Source organism: Theropithecus gelada, chromosome 2 (assembly GCF_003255815.1).
Source record: "Theropithecus gelada isolate Dixy chromosome 2, Tgel_1.0, whole genome shotgun sequence".
Classification (NCBI taxonomy): domain Eukaryota; kingdom Metazoa; phylum Chordata; class Mammalia; order Primates; family Cercopithecidae; genus Theropithecus; species Theropithecus gelada.
Window position 1 is genome coordinate 181,906,311 of NC_037669.1, and position 14,914 is coordinate 181,921,224.

General features: G+C 33.8%; 1 long non-coding RNA gene and 1 pseudogene across 1 annotated transcript in view; one reads left to right on the forward strand and one right to left on the reverse strand.

The window, feature by feature from the left end:
• LOC112619141 overlaps positions 1 to 14,914 on the reverse strand; it is a 526,979-nt gene that overhangs the window by 461,427 nt on the left and 50,638 nt on the right. The window lies entirely within an intron of this gene.
• LOC112619140 lies at positions 6,906 to 7,407 on the forward strand (annotated as a pseudogene).

Genomic DNA, 14,914 nt, shown 5'->3' on the forward strand with positions numbered 1-14,914 from the left:
TTCAATTACCTCCCACTGGGTCCCTCCCAAGCCACGTGGGAATTATAGGACCTACAATTCAAGATGAGATTTGAGTGGGGACACAGTCAAGCCATATCACCATGTGAACGTCTGAAATGCAAGTGCCATTGTAGAAAACATACAGCATTACCTTGAAGAAATGAATTCTGCTATGAACTTATTTTGTAATAACATTTTATTTTTTTCTTACAAAGGTTACAATTAATATGTGAAAAACATGGATATTTCTGTAATGTGACTCTAACTGCAGCTAATGTCTATTTTATTTTATTTTTTCCTTTTTCAGGAGTGATTAAAATGGAGAAATCTCTTTTCAACCTGCCACCACTACAAAATTTTGTATGCCATTTATTTTTCCACTCTGTCATCTGGAATGAGTGGCAAAATACAAAACTTCTATAGGAGTCAACAAGGTCATGTTAGTAAGGAAAGTGACTGGTGGAGAGGCAAGCTCTCTTTAAATGAGAAGTGTGCTAAGAAGGGAAGGGATAAATGTTAATATGGTGTGTGTGTATGTGTAAGAGATAGAGAGGGAAATTACCTAGAAGTGGAAAATGTTCTGCTAAAGAATGCATTAATCATTGAACTTCAGATGTTTCCTGCCTTGTGGGAATATGATGTTTCCTGATCTATTGAAAGTTTTAAAGAAGCTAGAAATATAGATTTTAACTTAAAACTCATACTAATTTTTGAATATTGATAACAAATTCACTTTCTCTAAAATACTGTGGCAGAGAATGGGATTCCTTCATATTCTGTTGTTCCATAGTATAATACTTTGGACAAAGCTCTAGTTCCCCTACTTTGTCCTCTTTTAGGAGTGATTACCACATTACATTGAAAGCTTTTATGTATAAATCAATATCTTGATTATAAAACATCTTAAGGATGGCATTGTACATTATTTAATTCTGCATCATTGAAAACCAACATAAAATACAGCACAAAATGTTTCTAATGAAAGCATTAAAAATGATACTTAAAGGTTATTTCAAAGTTAGATGACTTGTACAGCTTAATTTAATCCCCAAAGACCAAGAAGTGGCCTTCAGTTGAAAGTGTCCAGGGATAGCAAATCATATGAGGTAAATCTTCATTTCTTCATAACCCTTGTTGGCAACATAACATTTATTGGTCAACTGGTCCAATAAATCATTCTGGAAAAAATTGTATAAACACATTCTAATTTCAAACAGATTCAAACAAAAAGATTTATACATGCTGATACATCAAAGTCTCTCTTTTGCTTCCTTACTCCCAACCCCTCTTTCAAGGACAACCATGATTCATATTCAGACATGTACATCTCAGCTTCTTCTTCTACACATTCATGGACATGTATGTACGTATCACATTTATACAATACCCAAATGAATCCTTTTATGTACTATTCTGAAATTGGCTTTTTAATGCCACTTAAAGTGTTGGATTGCTTTCTTTTCCAGTGTGTATCTTCTTACTGGAGATTGCACAGTATCTAATATGCCAATATATTTAGAAAATAATTGCATAGTGATAGATATTCAAGATGTCCTGAGAATTCCTCTTACAAATAAACTTGCAATAACAAACATTACACATGACGTTTATGCACATATGAACATGTGTATGTGATACGTTTCTAGATATGTGTTTTAAGAAGTAAATTCTTAAAAATAATAATTCATTAAATATTAAATTTATTTTACTAGTACAAATTAGTATCCCTTTTAAATATTTTTAAAGTTAATATTTATTATAAGTAAATTAGAATATCAGTTTTCTTGCATTCTTATCAACATTTTCAGTGCTTAAAATTTTTTCCAGCTTAATGAATGAGAACTGATAATTCATTATTGATTTATGTTTCTCTGGATGTTAGTGATTTTAGGTACTATTTTACATTTTTATTTGAAATATCTATTTTTCTTTTTATCAATTACCTGTTGATATTTGTCTAATTATCTGTGGGCTGTCTTATTTTTATTAGCTTTTGATAAATTATACATCTTAATCCATAATTTCATTTTTATTGGCACTTTCAAGCTTTATTGAAGTACAACTGACAAATAAAAATTATATATATTAAAGTGTACAAATATGATGTTTTAATATGTGTATACATTGTGAGATGATTGTAACAGTAAAGCAAATTAACATTTCCCTTCACCACACATAATTACCTTTTATGTGTGCGTGATGAGAATACTTAATATTTTATCTTAAGTGATACTTAAGATCTCTCTCTTAACAAATTTCAAATATCCAATAAATTATTAACTATAGTCATTATGCTGTACATTAGGTTTCCAGAACTTACTCAACCTTTAACCAAAAGTTTGTAGGCTTTGACCATTTCTTCTTTTGCCCCAGTCTTTGACACCACTCTATTTCTATGAAGTTCATGTTTTTAGTTTCTATATACAAGTGAGATAATGTAATAAATGTCTCTGTGTCTAGTTTACTTCAGTTAGAATAATGTCCTCCAGGTTTATTCATGTTGTCATAAATGACAAGATTTCCTACTTTTAAAGGTTGTATAATATTCCATTGTGTATATATATACAAACTTTCTTTAGTCATTTGTCTATCTACAGATACTTAGGTTATTTCCTTACCTTAGCTGTTGTGAATAATGCTGCAATGAACACAAGAGTGGCGTGAAACACTGTGCCTGGTCAATAGTTCTTTTTAATTTTTAGAGGAACCTCCATACCATTTTGCACAATGACTGTACAAATTTACATTCCCACCACAAGTATTTAAGGGTTACCTTTTCTCCTGGTCAAAACTTGTCATCTTTGAACTTTGTGATACAAGCCATTCTAACAGGTGTGAGGAGATAATCTAATTGTGGTTATAATTTGCATTTTCCTGATAATTAGTGATGTTAAGCACCTTCATGTATACCGGTGGGCGTTGTATATGTCTTTTATGGAAAAATGTCTATTCAGGTCTTTGATCATATTTTAATGATTACTTGTTTTTTATGCTATTGAATTACATGAATTCCTAATATAGATTGAAACCTTCTATCAGACATATAGTTTTTAAATATTTTATTTCATTCTGCAGGTTTCCTTTTTATTTTGTTGATTGTTTACTCTGATATGCAGAAACATTTTAGCTTAATATGGTATCCCACTTGTTTACTTTTGCTTTTGTTGTCTGTGCTGTGTCATACCAAAAACAAACAAACAAACAAACAAAACCCATCATTGCCAAGACTAATGTCAAAGAGATTTTCCCCTATGCTTTCTTTAAGGAGTTTTATGGTTTCAGGTTCTCTTTGAAGAGTTTCCCCTCTTTAACCTCCTTGGTTAGATTTATGCCAACTATTTTACCTTTTTGATACCATTGTAATTGTTTTTCTAATTATTTTTCAGACCATTTGTTATTAATGTATAGAAACACTGTGAATTTCATATGTAAGTATTGTGTCCTGCAACTTTAGTGAATCTGTTTTTTGATTGTAACAATTTTTTTTGAAGTTTTTTAGGTTCTATACATATAAAATCATGTCATCCGCAAACCGAGATAATTGTACTTCTTCCTTTCCAATTTAGATGTGTTTATTTATGTTTCTTGCTTAACAGCTCTGTCTAGAACTTCCAGTGCTGTGTTGAATAGAAATGGTGAGAGTGGACATCCTTGCCTTTCTCCTCATCTTAGAGAAAAAGCTTTCAGATTTTTACCATTGACTATGACATTTCCTGTGAGGTTGTAATATATTACCTTTATTGTGTTGAAGTTCATTTTTTCTACTCCTAATTTGTTGAGATATTTTATTATGAAAGATGTCGAATTTTGTCAAATGTTTTTTCTGCATCTATTGAGATGATCATATGATTTTCATCCTTTATTCTACTAATGTAATATACCATATTTATTAATTTATATATTTCGAACCATATTATCCCAGGAACAAATTCCACTTGCTCATGGTGAGTGATCCTTTTAATGTGCTGTTGAATTTCTTTTGCTTGTCCAGTTGACCATAGAACAACATGAGTTTGAACTGTGTGGATCTACTTATACATAGATTTTCTTCTCCCTCTGTCCTCACTGAGACAGCAAGACACCTATTTTTAAAGGCTGTGTAATATTCCATTTTGTGTGTGTGTGTGTGTGTGTGTGTGTGTATCACGTTCCATTGTGTGTGTATATATATATATACCACCACCCCTGCCTCTTTCTTTTCCTCTTTCATCCAATCAATGTTAAGACAATGAGGATGAAGATTTTTGTGATGATTTGCTTCCACTTAATAGTAAATAAGTTTTCTCTTTCTTAGATTTTCTTAATAATGCTTTTCTCTAGCTTACTTTATTATAAGAATACAGTATTTAATATAAATATAATATACATAATATGTGTTAATTGACCTGTTATTGGTAAGACTTCTGATCAAGAGTCAGCTATTAATAGTTAACTTTTAGGGAAGTCAAAAGTTATACATAAATTTTCTACTGTGAGGGATATCAGCACTCCTAACACTTTCATTGCTTAATAGTCGGCTGTATTTTGTTGAAAGTTTTGCATACATTTTCTTACAGGGCCCTTGTATGACTTTGGTATTAAGGTAATGCTAGCCTTATAAAATAATTGTGAAAGTGTTCTTTCCTCTTCAATTTTTTGGAGGCATTTGAGAAAGATTTGTATTAATTTTTTTTGAATGTTCAGTTGTATTCACCAGTGAAGCCATCAGGTTCTAAGATTTTCTATGTTGGGAAGTTTTAATATTATTATTACTGATACAATTTTTTATTATCCATCAATTAAGAATTGATATTTCTTCACAATTTAGTCTTGGTAGGTTGTATATATCCAGGAATTTATCCATTTATTCTAGGTTATCCAATTTGTTGGTGCCTTATTCTTCATAGTGGTCTTTTATGATCCTTTGTATTCCTGTGGAATCAGTTGTAATGTCTCCTCCATTTCTGATTTTGTCAATTCAGTCTTCTCTCATTTTTCTTTGTCATTCTACTTAAAGGTTTGTCAATTTTATCATTTTTAAAAAACGGTTCTTTTGTTGATCTTTTCCATTGATTTTCTACTTTTTATTTCTTTATTTCTGCTCTGAACTTTTCATTTACTTTCGTGTGCTAACTTTGTGTTTTGTTTGTTCTTTTTCAAGTTGCTTGAAATATAAAGTTAGGTTGTATATTTTAGATTTTTTTTTTCCTTTTTGTAGGCATTTATCACTTTACTTTCCTTTTAGAATTGCTTTTCTAACCTCCCATAAGTTTCAGTATGTTGTTTCCATTTTCATTTGTCTGAAGATTTTTTAAAGTCCCATTTCATTTTATTTTGATCTATTGTTTGTTCAGGAGCATGCTATTTAGTTTCTGTTCATATGTGAATTTTCTAGTATTTATTTATTTTTCAATAATAGATCTCTGGAGTCATATAATTGTGTGATTGGAAACGATGCTGGAAATGATTTCCATCTTTCTAAATTTGTTAAGGATTGTTTTGTGTCCTAACATGATCTCTCCTGGATAATGTTTCATGTGTGCTGGAGGAGAATGTATATTCTGCTACTATTGGATAAAATGTTATAGACATGTCTTTTAGGTTCATTTGGTCTAAAACGTAGTTCAATTCCAATGTTTTCTGATTGATTTGTCTGATCTATCAATTGTGGAAAGCAGGGTATTGAAGTTTCCTACCAATGCTATATTGTTGTCTATTTCTCCCATCAGATTAGATAATATCTGATTTACATATATAGGTGCTCTGATGCTGGATGCATATATATATATATTTAAATTTTTCTATCATCTTGATGAATTAACTCTTTTATCACTATGTAATGACCTCGTTCTTTGTCCCTTGTCATAGTTTTTGATTTAAAGTATATTTTCTCTGATATAAGTATAGGTACCCCTGTTCTCTTTTGGTTTTCATTTGCATGGATTATCACTTCACTTTCAGTCTATATGTTTTTAAAGCTGAAATTAGTGAGGTTATTAATTGGCCTAATTTCAATATTGTTTTGTCTCAAGGAATAGGGATGCCTGAAAAGAGGAAGAGACGTGAGGATTGGCCATTTGGTGGACCAGTCAGAACACAAACAACAGTTATCAATTCAGTTTGCCATTTTATCGTGGTTCATGGGACCCCGAAACAATTACAATAATAATGTCAAAGATCACTGATCACAGAGCACCATGAAAGATATAATAATGAAGAAGAGTTTGAAATATTGTGAGAATTGTCATCATGTGACACAGACACAAGAAGTGAACACATGCTTTCGGAAAAATGGTACTGATAGACTTGCTCAATGCAGGATTGCCACAAACCTTCCATTTTTGATTGTATAGTGCAATAAGATGAGATATGCCTGTAATGATTGAGAAATATTTATGAAGAGATTATCTTCTAATGAATTGGTAAATTTTAATTATTTTCAATACAGTTTAATTTTTATTTTAAATTTCTCTCATTAATTGATTGAGAGGAAATAGAAATATACTCTGTGTTAAACTTTTAAGTGTTCAAATCATGTTGTGAGGGTAAAAAAGTAAATTCAGTTCTGGAGCACTTCACTTTCAGGTAAATTATGTCGATAGCTATACAAATTAGGATTAATGGAATAAAATTCCAGAGAGGAGAGAATCATTCAGGGGTGAACTGAGGATGCCGGAAGTTTTTATTCTGGTAGTATGTACTAATTTTTAGTGTAGGTTAGAGCCTGAGAACTGTGACTCATTCTAGGAAGAGGAATCTTCCTAGAGAAAGAGCAACCAGCAGATCTTTCACAAGTTATACAAAGCTAGAATGAGAAAGAGCAAGAGTGGGGAGATCCCCTGTATTGCTGTGCACCCACTTACAAATTACTTTGTTGTGATGGGCCCAGCGCGGGAGGGAGCGATGCAGCGCGGGCAGCGAGCGAGATGCAGCACCGAGGCTTCCTCCTTCTCACCCTCCTCGCCCTGCTGGCGCTCACCTCCACAGAGGCCAAAAAGAAAGACAAGGTGAAGAAGGGCGGCCCGTGGGGCGAGTGTGCGGAGTGGGCCTGGGGGCCCTGCACCCCCCGCAGCAAGGATTGAGGCATGGGTTTCCGCGAGGGCACCTGCAGGGCCCAGACCCAGCGCATCTGGTGCAGGGTGCCCTGCAACTGGAAGAAGGAGTTTGGAGCCGACTGCAAGTACAAGTTTGAGAACTGGGGTGCATGTGATGGGGGTACAGGCACCAAAGTCCGCCAAGGCACCGTGAAGAAGGCGCGTTACAATGCCCAGTGCCAGGAGACCGACCATCCGCGTCACCAAGCCCTGCACCCCCAAGACCAAAGCCAAGGCCAAAGCCAAGAAAGGGAAGGGAAAGGACTAGAGGCCAAGCCTGGATGCCAAGGAGCCCCTGGTGTTACATGGGGCCTGGCCCACGCCCTCCCTCTTCCAGGCCGGAGATATGACCCACCAGTGCCTTCTGTCTGCTCGTTAGCTTTAATCAATCATTTCTTGTCTTGTCCCTCTCACTCTCCAGCCCCACCCCTAGGTGCCCAAAGTGGGGAGCGACAAGGGATTCTGGGAAGCTTTAGCTTCCCCCAAAGCAATGTGAGTCCCAGAGCCCGCTTTTATTCTTCCCCACAATTCCATTACTAAGAAACACATCAAATAAACTGACTTTTTTTTCGCTCCCCCATCCCCCCAAAAAATTACTTTGTTGTAAGGTTGGAAACTATGAATGTCAGAGTAAATTTTGTAGGAGTGTCCTGGTGGTTATTAAAAAAAAAGTTTTTTTCATGGGGAATAGGCCAGCTAGTGGGTGAAACTCAGGTTTGGCTCTGCAGAAAGCTTCATTCTAGAAAGCAGAGCAAACCAGAAGTAAGATGACTTTACTGAAATCATAATCGAATTTGGATTGAGGTCAACACCCTCACATTTTCTCTGCCTAACAGAGATAAGAATTAACCCTGTCTGGTTGAGGATTACACAGTCTGGAGTATCTATGGTTATTTTTACACAATCCAAACACAAAACTTGCAAAATACCAAGACTATATGACCAATAATAATTTTTAAGAAATTGATATTAGAACAAGAACTTGAATGTTGGCATGAACAGAACTGGACTTTAGGATAATTATGATAACTATATTAATGAAATAGTTTAAAAAAGCAATAAAGACATAAAATAATGAAAACTTTCAATTAAAAATTGGGACCTGTAAAAACAAATTAAGTGGACATTTTAAACTAAATTTAAAAAATCTGAAATTAAAAATTGCAATGGATGAATCCAATAGCATGTTAGCTAGGGAAGATTTAGTGAATTAAAAAACAGATAAATAAAAAATGCAAAACTGATGCTCAGAGAGAAAAATTCAGGGAAAATTGGTGAGAGACATGTGGAACAAACTCAATAAGTCTGGTAGTTGTATAAATCTATTCTCACAGGGAGAAAAGAGAGAGAATTTGGCAATGGAAATAGTGAAGAGGTAATGACTGAAAATTTTCCAAAATTGATGGATGACGTTAATCCAGACTCAAGAAGTTCAACAAACTCCAAGCAATATATATAAAAGTTACAGGGTAGGAATCCAAAGAGAAAATCTTAGTACCAGCCAAGTAAAAAAGACAAATTACTTTCAAAGAAGCAGAAAGACTGAAACTAAACATAAAAATAATAAAAGCTAGAAAATAAGGACATGGCCTTTTGAAAAGTGCTAAAACAATATAACTTAGAATTCTATATCCAGTGGAAAAATATTTTATATATAAAAAGCCAAAAGAAAAATGTTTTTAGAGAAAAAAATCAATTAAATATGTTTTCAAAAAAATCTGTTAGAAAGGAGGCTGAAAATCAATATTTACACATCCATCTCAAGAAATTAGAGAAAAACTAACTCAAATCTCAAACATATACAATCTATAAAAATATTAATTTAATTCATAAGTACCTACAAACTGATCAATAAAAAAAGAAAGAAAAGACAGTTGTCAGAATTAGGAATACAAAATAAATCATCACTAATATCATTCAAGCATCAAAGAAATTAATATTATTAACTACCTAATGCCAATTAATTTAGAAAATTGTATGAAATGGAGATGTTTGGGGCAAAATCTATAGCCTAAATTGACAGAAGAAGAAATTGAAAATCTTAATAATCTCATATCTGTGAAAGAACTTAATCATTCCCAGAAAGAAAACTCCAGATCCATATAACCTTGTCAGTGAGAACTTCCAAATATTTAAGGGAATAATACCACTATTAAACAAACTCATTCAGAGTAGAAAGAAAAAGAGATGACACTTTCCAACACATATTTTATAAGACCCAGGAAAACCCAATAAGAAAACTTCACAAAACATTAAAGGAAAGGAAAATCACAGACTAATTTCTTTTAGTCACATAAATGCAACAATCCTAAACCCAATCCTAGAAAATCAAATCCAGCAACATATAAATAGGATAATATATCACGAAAAGTGTGGTTTATTCCAGGAATATAAGATGGGTTTAACATTTGGAAAAATGTATACATATGTTCTCCAAAAGATGTGCACATGAATATTCATAGCAACAGTATTCATAAAGCCAACCTCAAAACTACTCAAAGGCCTATTAACAGTTGAATGGATAAATAAATTGTGGCATAGTCACACAATGCAATACTATGTAGCAATAAGAATGAACAAAATATAGCTACCCACAAACATAGTATTGAGGGAAACAAGCCGGAATGAAAAAAGTAACTATTTAATATGCAATTTGCGTAGAGTACAAAAATTTGCATCCATGATGTTAAAAGTTTGGCTAATGGCTTCCCTGGGGTGGAAGTAAGATCATGATTAGAAGGGGGTATGAAGGGCTTCTATATGTCGCTGTATGGGTGTGTTCCATTTGTAAAATGAATCAAGCTGCACACTGAGGCTATGCACTTTTCTGTATGTGCATTCACATCAAACCAAATTAAGGAATGAGTGTGTTCTAAATTGGAAAGCTGGCTCATATGATAATGCCTCATTTCAGCAGTGTATGTCTAAAAAAATATTTAGTTTCCTCCACTGTCCCTGCCAGCCATCGTGTTTGTTATTTTAATGACATGCTCAACAGAACAGGGGGTGTGGGATGAGAGTGTAGTATTTGAAGTAAAGGACACTATGTTCATGATTCATTTACCTAATCTAAATAGCGAAAGTACTGCCTTTATCTTTCACAAATGATTATAAGCTTACATTTTATGCAGGTAGAATTATTTGCTATAGGATGAAGCAGCAGTTATCCATTGATCAAAAGTAAGAAAATAAAAAAATATGGCTGGGGAAAAAATCGTCTCTAACCATTCCATCAGAGAAGTAGTTTAACTTTGAACACCATCATTTACAGAATCAATCTTATAATTTTCTCTTTTGGCAGATTTTCAAAGTTTTCAAAATATAGCTGATTCCATAAATTAAGTCCCACAGCTGTGGTGCTGAGTGAATTTTCTAATTTCCTAGTAGGAGAGTCAATCTGCATAATTACTTTCTGAAACAATGGTGTGTATTTCCCCTGTTAATATCTGCTTAAAAGGGAATATTCTTTGATCTGCGACTTATGAGGGAAAAAGATAATGAAGTTAAATATAGTCAATTCAAATGGACACATATTTGAAAGCATCTAAAGTATGCTGAGTCCAGGCACTAGAGATGTGGTAATGTTAATAGGGGCTACCAATTTCTAAATAAATAAATTAAATCAAAGAATAATAATTGAAATAATAATTTAAATTGAAATAATAATTTAAGTACAGAATGTGCAGGTAGAGAAGAAGCAAGGATTTATGCTCATAGTGTAAAGTGGGAAGCATAAGACCAACCAGGAAATGCATTAATATACATTTCTGGAACTGCCAGAAAAAAATAAGAATAGCCCTTCTAAAACAAATGGCATTTTGAAAAGTATTATGATTTTTATAGAAATGTAAAAATGATAGTATTGACCAATGAAATTGGTAGTTGGGAATAGATTGTGAGAACAATTTGGCTTTTAAGTGTTATCTTTAGGCAACAGGTACCTAAGTAAGAGTTTCAAGGGCAGAGCAATAATTAGATTTGTCTTTTAGTAGGATAAGTATGGCAATAAAGTAAAAATCAGGTTTGATATGGTGAGGAGCTGATCAAGAAGAATGGCAGTGGATTTATGGAGAGCACTCAAAATGCACACTAAGGTTAAACGTCAAGTGAAATGTGGATGTCACGTTCTCCACTGTCTTCTTATTTTTGTGTGTTTGTTTGTTGTTTTAATTCGCTTTAATGGCCTATAAGTTATGGAATCCTAATTTTAGATCTGTGAGTAAAAATATCTGGAAATCATTTCAGTATAGCTGTGATATTCTCTATAAATGAAGCATTTCGATCACGGGTGTATTTGATGTATTTTGTAACCATCCACACGAGGACTCTGTCCACACCCGCAGATCATTATGGGTGTACATTCCCGAGCTTCCCAAAGCATTGATCCCTCACTTTGCATCTCACAATAATGGAAGACATAAATATGCCTTGAAAAGCACTCACCATTACTCTCTTGGCTCATTACCCTTATCCACTGGACAGTAAAAGTAATCTATCAAAATCATATGTAAAATCACTGCTTCCCTCTTACACTAGACATTTTAATGCACTGATATAACATCATTTAACTGGAAATAATAGAACTCACTGCCTTCTAAGATAGAACAGCTGAAACAAATATAACTTAAAATAAGAGTGTGTTAGTTGTGCTTCTGTCTTAGACTATGTGATCAGTATCCAAGAAACTAGCACAAAAAATGGTGACATGTTTGAGAGTCAGTACACAACTTGAAGGACTGAATCAACTGGCAGGTCCTACATCCTTTAACATATCAGAATACTTTTTGTCTTACTAATTAGAAGTAACTTTGAGTTCTTCCACAAATTGGCCAAGCTAGACCTACTCTAATGTTTATATTATTATTCTCTCCATGAGCTTAAGTTATTAAGGTCTGGTCATTGGTTTATTAAACTTCATGGGAGCAGTTTTGTCACAGTGGAGTAGAATATCATGCTGGGGTACAAAAATCGGAATTTCGTAACAGTCTATCCAGGACTGTGGTTAAGTCATTGGCTTTTCAGATCCTGAGGCTTGCCATTTACATATGTCTTTCCCACTTCTGAACCATTTTTAACCAGGAATTTCTGCAAGGGGTAATGTGATTATTAATAAGATGTTTTGAGATTTTTTTAAAATAAAAGCTTTAGTATGTGAAACAGTATTGTTTACTTTAATCAGAGAGACAAGGGAAAGGTTCTAATTTAAGAAATTACCACCAAATAATACCAAGAAAGCTTCAAAGAGCAAACATCTAGAAAACAATATTAGTGCAGCATATTTTTATTTCCATTTTTATTCTTGCTTTTGTATAGGCAGCAGTAAAAAGCTAGCTCTAGCAAGAGTAGCCTCCCTTTGAAATTATCACTTTTGCAAAACAAGAAAATTTCATCTAGATAATTAAGAAAGTCATCAGAGAGTTGGGTTTTGGTAATGATAAACATTAAACATTGAAGACTAATTTCTTTGGTCCATTTGTATTTTTTTCACAGAATTACAGCAAAAAATGCTGTATTTTTCCAATTCTCATTGAAATCTTTCCTACAAAGATAACCTCCTTTCAAGTCACTCTAGAGATATTAGTTTAATTGCCTCAAATAATTGAGCTGTTTTGCATATATAGATAGCATATTATTATTTGGCTATGATGTAGCTTCCATTCTTTGTAGAAAAAAATTATTATAATCTAACTGTAAAAGATTAGATAAATTAGTGCTAGATCCAAATGTTAAAATCAAGGTCCTATTAATACTTTCTAGATCAAATATTAGTCAGCCTGCTAGATATTAATTACTTTTCAGATGCTTAATATATCTAGAAATTCATGACACTGTTGCTTTTCCTCTCTGCTCTGCCACTTTATCCACTATTGTATTTACTATCACTGACAAAGGAGTTTGGTAAGCTGTGCATTCCTTATGCCACTCTGTTGGATTAGCTGTTTAGTTTCTTTTTAAAAATGCAAGAAAACTGAAAGCACAGAAAAAGATAACATCAAATTGACCCCTGCCTAGTAACATGCTATGCAGTTGAGTTATATTCTAGAATTGCTGCCTGTACTCAAATTCTTTTGACCTACAAATTGTCAAAGAAGAGATAACACACTGCCTACACTATTGATTTTATTCATCATAATTTTTGCCTTAACATCCCAAATGCCCAACACATTATGAATCATTATTGTGCCTAATACTGATCAATATGCTATGGGCAAAAGTTCAAAAATAATATCATTGGTGACACAGTGATGATGATGATAATGATGACTATGAAGATCAGCTTATGTTACGAAAAGGGCTTTCTGCAAGGAATCAGTCTAGTTACCAAGTGTTTCTAGAAACTGAGCATGCACCAAAAAATTTAGCAAGTTACCAAAGAAAAAAATCTGGGGTAGAAATAGTATAAATTGCAGTACAATTTATGTAATGAATTATAACTTAAATATTAATTTTTTGGTACATAATTTAACTCTTTGCAGCTGCTTCTACATTTTTAAGTGTCCTCCAGGTGCCTGCAAGTAGCACTACTTCAGAAATGGAATGAAGTAGGGTTCTTTTGTTTTGGTTTCCCGTCACAATAGCTTTCATCTGCCATCAACAACATGGGCCTACAGATGAAAAGATGGCAGTACCTGGAAGCCAGTTGATGATGCATTTTTGAACCTTGAATAAGCTACTTATTTTGAAGAGCTTCTGCCAATATCTCTTCCCACCACCAAGCTGTCATGAGCATTCTGTAGCTGTGCTTAGGATAATAGAGTTGAGAGTTGTGGACATGTCTGCCTGGGTGTTTGGATGATGAGATCACAGGCCTCTGTGCAACCTCAGTAGAAGATCTAGAAGCAGTCCTGCCTTGGTCAGTGTTAAACATACATTAATGGTTAGAATTTTTAAGGAGAAAGAAGAAAAAAGGAAGAAAGGAAAAAATGAGGAAAGAGGGAGGGGGAGGAAAGAACGAAGGATGGAGGAAAGGAAGGATAGAAACAAGGAAGGAAGAAAGAAGGAAGGGAGGAAAGAAGGAAGGGAGGGAGGGAGGGAAGGAGAGAGGGACATTACCTAACTATGTATTATTTTCCTGATTAAAGTAAATTCAGATGGTCATTCCAAAGCAGTGTAGCTCAGTAGAAATACAATGCAAACCACGTATGTAATTGAATTTTTTCTAGTATTCATATTTAAAAAGTAAAAAAAGAAGTGGGTGGGTGAAATGTTTTAATAATATATTTTAGTTAACCCAATATATTACTTCAATATGTAATCAGTAAAAAAACACTATTCATGAGATATTTTACGTTTCTGCGCTGCATCTTTGATCTGATATGTATTTTACACTTGGGGCACATTTCAATTCAGGCTAATCATGTTTCAAGTCCTTAAGTGCCACCTGTGGCCAGTGACTACTTAATATATTGGACAGTGCAGCTCTAGAACATCTTGCAAGATCAGGCTGAAGCTGATTTCCAGCTGAGACCACATCATCGCTTGGCTCCTATCCCTGTCTTATCCTTCTTTTCTCACCCATTTATCCCCAAGTATATCATTTGTACAGGAATCCTTATCTCAGACTTTCCTTCTAAGGAAATTGACCTAAGCAAATGCTTAATAAAATTTAGCATTTCTCATTTAATAATGAATCAGACAGGTTTCTTCCTGATATTATCTCTTCCTTACCATGCCTCCTGTCTCTTTTACCCTCAATGTCTACCTGTCTCTCCATATCCCAACTGATTTGAAAAATGAATATTCTGTAGAAACTTGTGGAGCCAGCAGCAGTAACTTCTTAGTATCTACTGACATTTCAACCACTTGGTGTGTTAACAAACTACAAAAACTCCTGATTTAGG